At 33.7% G+C, this 12,785-nt stretch overlaps 1 long non-coding RNA gene across 1 annotated transcript in view; it reads left to right on the top strand.

Moving 5' to 3' along the window:
* The first annotated feature begins 463 nt into the window (after positions 1-463).
* Positions 464-12,785, top strand: part of LOC110262157 (uncharacterized) — a 42,500-nt gene continuing 30,178 nt past the window's right edge. The window contains exons 1-2 of the long non-coding RNA XR_014812979.1: positions 464-544; positions 3,443-3,527. This is a non-coding gene — a long non-coding RNA (uncharacterized LOC110262157). The remainder of the gene's footprint in view (positions 545-3,442; positions 3,528-12,785) is intronic.

Genomic DNA, 12,785 nt, shown 5'->3' with positions numbered 1-12,785 from the left:
GATAAAAATATTCTGTGGGTGTGATTCTTTGACCAGGCTCTCTTTATCAAACAATCTATCCCTTCACCAAAGATGATGTTTAATGAGAAATCATGGCAGTGGATAAGAACTTCTGGCAAAAGCCCTCTTGGCAGGATTTAAAATAACCTCTGCATCAAATATCTTTCTCTTAAGGGAGGAAAAAAAAAATCATTGCATTACCCATAACAGAGAGCGTCCTATATAAAAATGACAGTGTATGTTCAGACTATCCAAGATGGCTGTTCTCTTGCTCTCTGTTCCTTCCCTCCCTGACAACGCCCTATGCCACTCACATGACTATCCAATTGTGTTAATTATAGGGCTTAATCAGTAACTACCTGTATGCTTACCCCTTGCCCCAGCCACTGGTTTCCCTGGTAACTGATGAGCCAGACTGACGTCAATTCCCCCTATAAATTGTAGCTTCCCTCTCCCCTCGAGTAGTCAAGATTATTGATACGTCCTTCTTGTCGTTTGCCAAACACAGTGGGATGTTTCTCCTGGACCCTTTTCTTCTAGACATGTAAGATCCTTTACCCAATGAACCATTGGTATCTCTTTCACTGTCTTTGGGCTCTTTCTTTGGTTTCTAGACTGGGCATTTACAAAGTTTGCAGGTCTGTGTGCAGGCTAACAGCTATTTCTTTCCTATTGAATATACATCCAGAAAAATAGCCACAGATTTTCCTAGAAAAATGTAATATATGTAATTATGCTTACATCTTAGGCCTCTATTTCAGAGACTTAGGTCCACTTGAGTATATTCTTGTCAATAAACTGGCTTAGGTCTGAGCAGTGAGTATGAGCTGTTAGGTTTCTGCAAACTTGGATATTTTCCCCCATGTATGTTTAACACCACTTTACAGGGATATTCATCCACTACATTTTCGGGGATATTATCTCAATTAGTCATCAACATTGATAAATGCAGGAGCCAAAGATTAAAAAAAACACAACTGTTGTCAATGAGAGGTAAGTTTATTGTGTTGCTGAGGTAATTAAAAAAAATTGAAGGAATCATGAAATGTTTTTTAAGGATAGGAAATTATAGGTTGTGATCTAACAGGGATAGAGGGGGACAGACAACTTTTTTAGCAGGAGACACATGTGGGCCAGGGCAAGGCCTGATCTGGCTGGGTGGAGTATGGGGCTTCCCAGGAAGGCAAACAAGGCAAAATTGCATCCACAGGGTGCACTATGTGGCTTCAGGTGTGCAAGGGTAGTAACTACACGAACTGCTAATGGGGCAGAAGACCATGGGCTGGAATGTCTTGATTGTCAGGGGCAGCCAAGAGATTAGCAAAATCCAATGAGGTTCTGTTGTGGCCACTGCTCTCCCTAGAAGATGCTAGATAACGCATTTCTCAAGAATTCTATGAAGTCTAGACAGGGTGGTCCTGGAATGAGAACACCTGGGTACTCAGGTGCTTGAAGCACCTCATCTCAGTCTTGCCCTAGGGAGACTAGCTCATGCTACCTATCAAGAAAACTGCAATCCTCCTCGACCCTTGCCCCAACTTGGAGTCACAGGACCTCTGTGTCTCTCTCATGGTGCCTGGCCTGGTTGGGAGGGAACCTCTGCCCCAAAGGCTGAATGGGAGAGGGACCTCTGAAAGCCAAAATGAGATGGTGAACTCTGCACGCCCAAGAGACAAAGCTATGGCCTTCCAAGAAGCCACAGGTCCTAGGGCAGTAACATTTCTGGTGAGACACACTGGGACTCTAGTATGATGTTTTCATGGGTCTGAGGCCACCTCATTATGGTATTATATATAGTATATAAAATGTGAGCAATGTCCACATACCCCAGTAGAGATGTGTAGGGATGTGTGTGTGTGTGTGTGTATTTATCTCCACTGGAAGGAATGCAAGTAGAAGGGAATTACTTGATATCTTGTTGCCAAATAGATCCTCTGAGGGCTTTTTTTCTTTCTTTTCCGGTCACTCATTTGGCCAATGGCAGGTGAAGTCAAACTAATGAGTATTAATCTGTTCAGCCCAGATCCACACACTTTTCAAGATTTGGTTGATCAAAAGGTTGTTGTCTTCACTTGGATAAGAATTTGTCTTTCCTATTTATTCTATGGTATGTTAAATTATCTGATATGACAGTGGTGTCCCACTATTATTGCTGCTTTGAACAGGCTGCATTGGCCAGCTACATTACATGCAGTTAAAAAAAGAAAACTTTATTTGGCCACTTAAGGAGCTATGAAGCCAGGACCTAGACTACAAATCTCAGTCGTGGAAATATCTTCAGACTCCCAGCTGAATCTTTTATCGTTTGTTGGTCTTCTATTTTAGATAAGTCACATTTTACAAAATTCAGTAAGAATGTTATATAGCATACATTTTTCCTTTAAGAGAAATCAGAGGGTACATGCTAGTTTATGACAACCCAGTTAATCAATGTAAATTAATTTGGGGGATCTCCAAAACAAATACCATTATTGATGATTTTTTCTAAGATCAGAGACAAAATTTAGACTGTTTTTTCCAGTTGCATTACTACATCATTGAAAATTCAGCATACATTGTGAAAAGTGAAATTGTGAACTTTCCTGAATAGATGGTAGAGTTGTCCTTAAGTATCCATGAGATTGGTTCCAGGACCCAGCCTCACATACTAAAATCAACAGATACTCAAGTCCCTTTTATAAGTGGTGTAGTAGAGTCAGCCTCCTATATCAACCTTCTGCAGAAGGATTCTGCAACTGGGGATTTCACCAACTCAGGTGCAGACCCCGTGGGTAGATGAGCTGACTACAGTTGTCACACTTTGAATATCTGGAGATACCTTTTTCAGGAAAATATATTAAATTGTCTTTAGATATATGAAAAGCTTTAAAATTGCCCAAATACACAGGATGGATGTGTATTCAGTAGGCAAGTTGTGCCTCATTTTCACATAAGATGTAGTATCCTGGTAGGCACAGAAAATAATTAGGACTATAGGTATTGCTCATTACTGTGAGAGCAAGTCAATTAATGGTATGGGAACGCAGGCTGATTTTCTTTCTGAGTAGATATAAATAGCATCTACCAATAAGGCTAAAGTCTCTGAAGAGAACAAAGGGAATACAACAGCAAGGATAACCCTGATATTTGTTTCCTCTGGTGAGCTGTGTTCTGTTGACAATTATAATATGATTTCAGTGAAAGTATTTTCTTGACTGTGGGTGGAGGTGAAACCCAATTTTTATGAGAGTGAAAGTTGAGGTGGTGAATAATGATAGGATAATTTATATATCACAAGGAAACTACAAAGAAAATACATTTTATGAGTGGTGAAAGAAATAACTTAATTTTGTGTCATAAGAATCACATGGAAGATGAAGAATTTGGGCATCAATAAGGTTTAGAGCATAAACTATAATCTGAGAAAAACTGAACAAGTACTGCTTTTCTTTCTTTTCCTTAGGTGACAGAGAAAGCCAGAAGAGATGAAGAATAATATGGCAAAGTTATGTAAAAACAACTGTCAGAGGCCAAGTGATCACAAAGAGGTACTGAAATACAATAATAACTATAATAAGTAGCAAATGAAAGGGAAATAAGCAGATCGACAGAAAATTGTGTTATCATTTTGCATGAAAGCTATCTGCCTTGTCCCATCGTGTGCTTGATACAAAAACTTTTTTACTGACTTTATTTCTATATAATTAACATATTATGTAAGTAGAAGATGGACAGTGTGAAGATTTCATACATGTATATATAGTGAAATATTTAATGAATAATAAATATATATGATTATTTAACACATCCTTCACCTCACATAAATTACCTTTCATTGTTAAGTGAGAACATTTAAGATTTACATGTTTAGCAACTTTCAAGTATAAAATTCAGTATCGTTAACTATAATCACCATGATGTACATTACATATCTTATTTCTTATATAAGTTTGTATCTTTGACCAATATCTCCCACTTTCCCCAGTTCCCACTAGCTCTAAACAATGATGAATCTACTATCTGTTACTATGGTTCAGTTCTTTGGATTTTACATATGAATGAGATTGTACAGTATTTCTCTTCCTCAGTCTGGCCTTATTGTACCTGGCATAATGTCATCAAGGTTAATCCACATAGTGGAAGATGGCAGAATTTCCTTCTTTTTATGGATGAATAATATTCAATCATGTGTATTCCATTTACACCACACACACACACACACACACACACACACACACACACTGAATTTTCTTTATCCATAGATCCACCAATGGACATTTAGGTTGTTTCCATGTCTTTATGAATAATTCTGTAATAAATGTGGAGGTGCAGATATCATTGCAAGAAGGTGATTTCATTTGTCCAATAAATGCCCAGAAGGGAGATTTTTGAATTATATGGTAGTTTTATTTTTAATTTTTGAGGGACCCCCCCCCCAGAATATTTCCATATTAGAAATAGATCAGTAGTATACAAGAGTTCACTTTTTGCCACATCCTCATCAGCATTTGTTATTTCTTGTCTTTTTGTTAAGGCCATTCTAATAGTTATGAGATTATATCTTATTTTGGTTTTGAGTTGTATTTCTCTGATTAGTGATGTTGAGCACCTTTTAATTGCTGTTCCTTTGGGAAAATGTCTATTCAGGTCTTTTGCCCCTTTTTAAATCAGATTGTTTTATTTGCTAATTGTATGAGTTTCTTATGTATTTTGGATATTAACCCCTTATCAAACATATGATTTGCAAATATTTTCTTATATTCTGTAATTACCTTTTCATTTGTTCAAGGTTTATTTTGCTATGCAGAAGCTTTTTATTTTGATGCAGTTCAACTTTTTATTTTTGATTTTGTTGCTTCTGCTTTTGATGTTACATCAAAAAAAAAAATCATTGCCAAATCAAGGAGCATTTTCCCTTATGTTTTTCTTAGGACTTTTACTGTTTCATGTCTTAGCATTAAGTACCTGATCCACTTCAAGTTAATTTTTGTGAATAGTATAAAATAGAGTTGAAATTTTACTCTTTTGTCTGTGAATATCAAGTTTTCTAAACATTATGTATTGAATAGACGATCCTTTCTCAGTTGAGTATTCTTTGAACATTTGTCAAATATTACTTGATTATATATAAATAAATACACACACACACACACACGTTAATCTCTGAGCTCTCAATTCTGTTCCATTGGACTCTATGTCAGTGTCACACCATTTTATTTACTATAACTTTGTAACATAGTTTGAAATCAGGAAGTGTGATGCCTCCAGCTGTGTTGTTCTGTCTCAATTTCTTTAGTTATTCATGATCTTCTGTTATTCCATACTAATTTTAGGATTTTATTTTCTATTTCTGTGGAAAAATTCTCTTGAAATTTTGATAGGAATTGTATTTGAATCTATAGATGGCTTTGGTTAGCATAGAAATTTTAATAATATTAACTATTCTGACCCATGGGCATAACTATCTTTCCATTTATTTGTGTTTTAATTAACTTCTTTATCAATGTCTTAGAGGTTTCAGTGTATGGATTTTGACTGCCTTGGTTAAATTTATTCCTATGTATTTATCATTTTTGATGCCATTGTAAATGATTGTATCCTTTACTTATTTTTCCAAACTAATTGATCTTGATATATTAGTTTTTGTATCCTTAAACTTTATTGAACTTGATTGTTATAACCTTTTTCTTGGTGTCAGGAGTAGAGTCTTTTTTATTATTTTCTATAAATAAGATAATGTAATCTACCAATAGAGACATTTTCACTTCTTCCTTTATGATCTGGATGCCTTTTATTTCTTTTCCTTGTCTGATTGCTCTGTCAAGAAACACAGAGCACAATACTGTGCTGATTAAGAGTCGTAAAAATGGGTTCCCTTGTCTTATTCCTTTAGCTTTTGCCCTTGAGTATAGATGTCTATGGGTTCGTTATAGATGGCCTTTCTTATGATGAGGTATCCCACTTTGTTGAGAGTTTTGTCATTAATGGATGTTGAATTTTGTCAATTTTTTTTCTATTTATTGAGATGATCATATGATTTTTATCTTTCATCTTGTTAAAGTAATGTATCACACTTATTGATTTCCATATATTGAACTATCCTTTCATGTCAGGGATAAATAGCACTTGATTGTGGTATAATGTTGAATTACAATAATATGCTTTTGAATTTGGTGTATGATGCTGTAAATATGCTATTAAATTTGATTTGCTAGTATTTGGTTTAGAATTAGCATGTGTATTCATCAGGGATATTGGCTGATAGTTTTCTTGTAATGTCTTTTGTATGGCTTTGGTGTCAGCATAGTGATGATCTTAAAAAATAAGTGCGACCTTGTAAAATTCAGTTTTTTGGAAGAGTTTGAGAAGGACTGGTATCAATTCTTTTTTTAAAAATGTCTGGTAGAATTTACCTGTGAAGCTCTTCAGTCCTGGGCTTTTCTTTTTAAGGGGTTTTTGACTACTGATTCACTCTCCTTATTCATTATTCTGCTCATATTTTTTATTTCTTCATAATTCAATCCTAGTGGATTATATGATTCTAGGAATTTATATTTATATTTCCCAATTTGTTGATGTATAATTGTTCATGATATTCTCTTAGATCCTTGGTGTTTCTGTGGTGTCAGTTGTTATATTTTTCATTTATAATTTTAGTTATTTATGTCCTCTTTTTTTTTCTTGGTAAGTCCAGGCAATTGTTTATCAATTTTGTTTATCTTTCAAAAAACAATTCATAGTTTTAGTCATCTTTTCTATTTTCTATTCTCTATTTAATTCATTTCTGCTGTGATCTTTGCAATCTTTTTTCTGTTAACATTTGTTCTTAATTTTTGTTTTTCCTTCTCCTAATTCCTTAAGGTGTGAAGTTATGTTGGTGATAGAAGTTTATTTTTTCTTAATATAGGCCTTTATCACTATAAACAACCCTTTTATAACTGCTTTTATTGTATCCCCAAAGTTTTGATATATTGTTTTAAATTGTGTTTGTTTCAAGATAATTTTCGTAATCTGAGTATCTTGAGTCGGCTGTCCTCTGAATTTAATCTACCCAGAGGGTTTCCTAAGAATTCTCAACTTTAAGTATTCCAAAGAAACTGAAGTACAAAGCAGTGATATTTTTTAAAAATAAGAATGTATAAATTTAAGGATTAGTATGTTAAAAATGTACAGTTATACTTGTTCTTAACAGTACATTAAATGGTCATGTCCACAGATGATTAAAGAAGGTTTTTCCTTTTTGTCTGTATCAGAAAATAAGCTTCCATGGTTCAGGACATGTAGAGACTACTTAGGTAGACAATTTTGGAAAACTAATACTTGGTAATAGGACTGAGTGTCATTTTCAGTATTTAGTCACATTACCTTTTGAAGGGGAAAGAACAAGCATCACAGTTGAAGCTCACAAATGCATAGTGTATCCTGTAACTAAAAAATGTATAGCCTTCAAGTTCCAGAGGGAGAAACTAGTAATTATAAACAATATGAGTGATAAAAATCCCTCCTAGGGAAAAAAAAAATTTTTTTTTTTTTTTTTTGCCCTAAGTAGTTTGGTGGTGATATATATATATATATGTGTGTGTGTATATATATATATATATACACACACAATATGTTAATATAATATATAATGCAATATAAATTTAAATATACATGTGTGTTTAAATATAAATATAGATGGATATCCTAACAAAGATATGTATTTATGAAAATATATATTATATGCAAAAAGTTCAAATTAGTTCATCTTAGTACTTTTCTGTTCATCAAGTTGTATTCTTCATGGATTACAAATAATTACAACTATGTAATATTACGTATCCATTTTTATGTAATAGATTCAAAATCAGAATGATAGTGCATTTATTTCTTTGTGGAGTTCGTTCTTTTTTAAAATATTTCTTCCTTTGTGACCTTGCTTAACTTTGCAAGGAAAAAAAATCAATTTTCAGTTTTTACCTAATCAATGAGAAATGTTGATGCAAAATGTAGGGAATACCTATGAATATATTTTGTCAGACTAGCAGTAGTGATCATTATAGGGCTATGTTCAAATAAAGGTATGTTCTGAACATCTCAGTGTTTAATGTACCATCTGATATATTTTTTTTATTTCTTAATTATAGCTGATTTACAATGTTCTGTCAATTTCTGATATATTTTAAAATGTAGCTACAAGAGGATCAGCTCAAATTTTATTCTGTATTATTGTAATTTTTTTTTGTTTCTGAGATTTTTTTTCCTCCAGTGGGGAAGTTTAGATGAAGATAAATAGTCTCAAAATATTTTTCAATAACCAGACAATCTTAGATAACAGAGTGAAACAAGTTTTACATGGTTTCTTGAAATGATGTGCAGAAATGTTCAGAATATCATTAGCAATATAAAAACAGCATATAATGAAAGGAAAATTTACTTTAGAACCAAATGGACTTACAGTTTCAGAAAAAAAATTCAAATATTAGTATTTGGATGCTTCAATTATTCACATAAAGCACTGAACACTTGTGCTAAAGCAGTTAATCAATTGAATGCCAAAGTTCACTATTACAGAGCCATTTTATCTTACTTTTGAAGAATAAGGAAATTTTAGAATTTTTAATCAAAAATAAATTTATTATCATTTCTTGTGAATCTACTTTAATAGAAAAATTCAATTATAAAGATATTTGAAAACTTCTCTTACTTTAAAGAAACATAAACATGGAGAATATTGCAATTTTAGGAATTTATTGTTGAATAAAATTCTTAGAGACACCAACAAACTTATTTCCATGTTTGAGATTTTTCCTATTTGTGTACCTGTTGCTTTATATGAAAGAAATCTTTGAGAAATAAAATTTATAGAACATATTTCCATCAATCATGAGAGAAGATAGATTGACTACTCTGGCTATATTGTCTATTAAACATGCTTGTGCAAATAAAATTAACTGTGAAAATGCCATTTATAAATTTGTAGAAGTTGTAAAAAAATTAATATTTCTGTGTATTACTTTAATAGACCAAATTTTAGGTGACTTCTACCCTTTGCAATAAAGAATAATTATTACTTTTTGAAATAATAATTTTTATTTTGTTTATATTTATGTTTTCATATTTTTAGTGGCATTATTATATATACATAAACTTATGCAAAAGAAGATCATCATTATCTGTATTTCTTTTCTATACATTGTTGTAATTATCACTCCATAATTATTGTTAAATATAATTTTGTTTAAGAGGTTATATTTCTATCATTTTAGGAAACAAATATGCCATTTATGCCATCAGTTGTAGGGCCTTCTTTAGGCAACAAGTCTTTTTCTTGTTTATTTTCATAGAGTTGTGGTTCTTTAACAAAAATTAATTAGATTATTTAAAGAGGTTGTGTCCTCAGACAAATTTGGCACTCAAAATCTGCAATGCTTAGCTAGTCTTTGTCATTTACAAAGTTAATTTTTGATCATTGACCTAGGAAAATTTTGAAAAGCTTATAATCTCTAAGATTAGATGTTATATTTTTTTGCAGGATATACTATGTTTCAAATAATGAATTTTTTCTCAGCAGAATTTCAATTTCTCTTTTGAGTCTTTCTTTCTGATACAAAGTATTTAACAAAAAGAGTAATAGAAATTGTTTTTTGAGGTTAGGGATAGGCCTTTTATGCATTATATTAGAGTCATAAGAGAATGTTAAATTCTTAGATATTGATTAAGTACTGACTGGAATAGAGTTTCAGTAAACTCTAGAGGTGTTTCAGTTCAAGAATATTGCTGATCTCCTATCAGGAGATAAACAAATACTGATTGCATGGATCAAAGTGAAAACTAGAGGAGTAAAAAAATGTACCAGTGCAAAAAAAGTGAATGGTGTGGCCATGGGAACTACCAAAGACAGACCATCTGGGTTAGGATGCACCAAAAATGAAAGAGTTCAATCTTATTTATACCTTGTTGAAACTTTTTTGACAGGCCACGTAGGAGTGTTCTAATGGAAAGCATTCTAAGTACCCTTTTTTTTTTTTAATTTTCTTTTAGGAGTTATTATTATTTTTTAATAGTTATTCCCAAATACATTTTTTTTTTCTACTGTACAGCGTGGTGACTCAGTTACACATACATGTATACATCCTATTTTCACACATTATCATGTTCCATCCTAAGTGACAAAGTTCCCATTGCTACACAGCAGGATCTCATTGCTAATCCATTCCAAAGGCAATAGCTTGTATCTATTAACCCCAAGATCCCCAACCACCCCACTCCCTCCCTCTCCCCCTTGGCAACCACAAGTCCCACTTTTTAATGAAATATTTCACAATCAGCTCAATCCTTTCTGTTTGGAGCCAGTTGATGTCCTAATGATTCATGTATGGAAGAGTCCTCATGAATTTCTAGAAAGAGTCTGTGAAGACCTTTGATTTCACTGACATATTTCCACTTAAGTTTCTGCTGATTAAATTTTCTGGAGTGGTATCACAGAGAAGGAACTTAGGTAGGCAAGTGAGAAGGCCAAGAGTTACAATTACAGGTTTTTTTGAGGTGATAGTTTTAGGGTCACTTCAATCTTATGACTCAGAGGAAGTGATAAAAAGAATTTTTGGAAAATGATTCGTTGTTGTAATAGAATCAGTGGGCCTTAGGTACTAGAGTTCCACTTAGAATGTGTTCAGGAGTTCCCGTCGTGGCGCAGTGGTTAACGAATCCGACTAGGAACCATGAGGTTGCGGGTTCAGTCCCTGCCCTTGCTCAATGGGTTAACAATCTGGCGTTGCTGTGAGCTGTGGTGTAGGTCGCAGACACTGCTCGGATCCCGCGTTTCTGTGGCTCTGGCAGCTACAGCTCCAATTCCGACCCCTAGCCTGGGAACCTCCATATGCCGCAGGAGCGGCCCAAAGAAATAGCAAAAAAAAAAAAAAAAAAAAAAAAAAAGAGTGTGTTCATATTCCTTGAGGATTATGAATTTCTATTACTTTTTCTTACTGATCTGGAATGAGTAAATTAATTTCCCTTTGACCATTTTATTAATGTCAGCAAGTTTTCCTGTAAAAAGAATGTTGTTATTTTAGTTGTTTGTTGCCCCTTATGGGAGCAGATACAAAAGCAGATCCATTAAGCTACTTTATTGTAGCTATTACTTTATTTTGAGCTGTATTTAGAAAAGGTTTTATAAAGTCTCTTAATACTGTTCAGGCAAATGCCAAAATTCATGTACTGAAGCAATCTACCAGCCAATTATTTTTTTATATACCAGAACTTTTCTGTTAGTAAGCTATCAACCAAAAGGTGGAAAGGGCCACGAAAAAAAATCAGCATCACAGGCTATCTCTAAAGACTGTCTCATGGTTATGATTAATTCTGTGGATTTACCCTTTTGCTATTTGCAGAACTGGATTAATGTCAATCTTTTTTTTTTTGGTCTTTTGAGGCCCGCCCCCATGGCACATGGAGGTTCCCAGGCTAGGGGTTTATCGGAGCTGTTGCTGCTGGCCTGTGCCAGAGCCACAGCAATGCCAGATCTGAGCCATGTCTGAGACCTACACCACAGCTAACAGCAAGGCTGGGTCCTTAACCCACTGAGTGAGACCAGGGATCAAACCCGCAACCTCATGGTTCTTAGATTTGTTTCCACTGAGCCATAACAGGAAGTCCTGTCAATCTATATTTAACGGAAAAAAAAATGCAATACAGTTCCTTAAAGTTATTCTATTTAATATACTCTGAAACATATTAATTCAGTAAAATTTACTTAATTATCTCCAGCTGTTGTCCTTTTTTTTTTTTTTTTTTTTTTTTTTTAATATTTCTAGGTTTAGGGACCTTGTCAGCTGTGTTAAATATTCCAGCTGAAGTTTATTGGAACTCTATCTGATAAAGCCCCATGACTAAAGACTGCTAGAAACATGCCTGTAATAAACAAATTTGATTCATTACCTCACTGTAGCAAAGGAGAACATACTGGAGGAAATATGGAGCATCTTTGTAAAAATGAGTTGAGGATAAGACAACTGATTGACTGGTTGTCTTAATAAATTTTGTCTAGTAGTAAGAACCAAAGCAGAATAAGTTTTTACTAGAAAAGAAGCAGTATCCAATCATGTTAGATGAAAGCAGGAGATGTTTGGTTATTTTGTAGCTGTGTAATATAGTTGCATTTGTTCATGTTCAGATATTATTTTGTCTTGCTTTATCATGGTCATGGGGTAATCTTGTCTGATATTATTGATATGTTCAAATTATTTTTTTCTGTTCAACAGAGAATATAACTGTTAGTTTAGCTGTCAGCTGAATGGAAATTATTTTTCAGTCTCATCACAAATCTCTGCTGGTCAAATACTTTGCTTATAATTCCATTTTACTGAGGTTGCTATGCCCACTTTTCTCTCTGACTTGATATTTCCACCTGTCCTCTACTTTGGGCTTGCAATATTCCTGCTGATATCATGGAATGAATCTCATTTTAATCTCTGCCACCATGATATCTTTCCTAAATTGTAAACTCTCTTCACAGCTTTTCAAAGTGCAGATGTTCATTCATGCACTCAACAATTAATATGTTAATGACTAGGCAAAATGTGTCTTTTCCACGTCCTCCCAAAGGATACAGTTAGGAGTGGCTAATGAGACTGAGTACAACAGTTATGGTCAAGACTTCCTGCATTCTTGAGGCTTCAGATTCTTTCATATAGATTATACCAAAATACACCATTTATTCGAGGTAACTTTTAAATCCAGATTATAATAGTTTACCTAGCAGAGCTACTATTCTCTTGTTTATTAGCCAGTACATCAAACCCTGAATCCCATGCCAATATCTGTAG

The sequence above is a fragment of the Sus scrofa genome, chromosome 8, assembly GCF_054392235.1.
Source record: "Sus scrofa isolate SSC_HxYL_T2T_F1_AM1 chromosome 8, Sscrofa_HxYL_maternal_Yorkshire_Landrace_v2.0, whole genome shotgun sequence".
NCBI lineage: Eukaryota > Metazoa > Chordata > Mammalia > Artiodactyla > Suidae > Sus > Sus scrofa.
The sequence above is the reverse complement of the archived record's forward strand: the minus strand, read 5'-3'. Positions and strand labels throughout refer to the sequence as shown.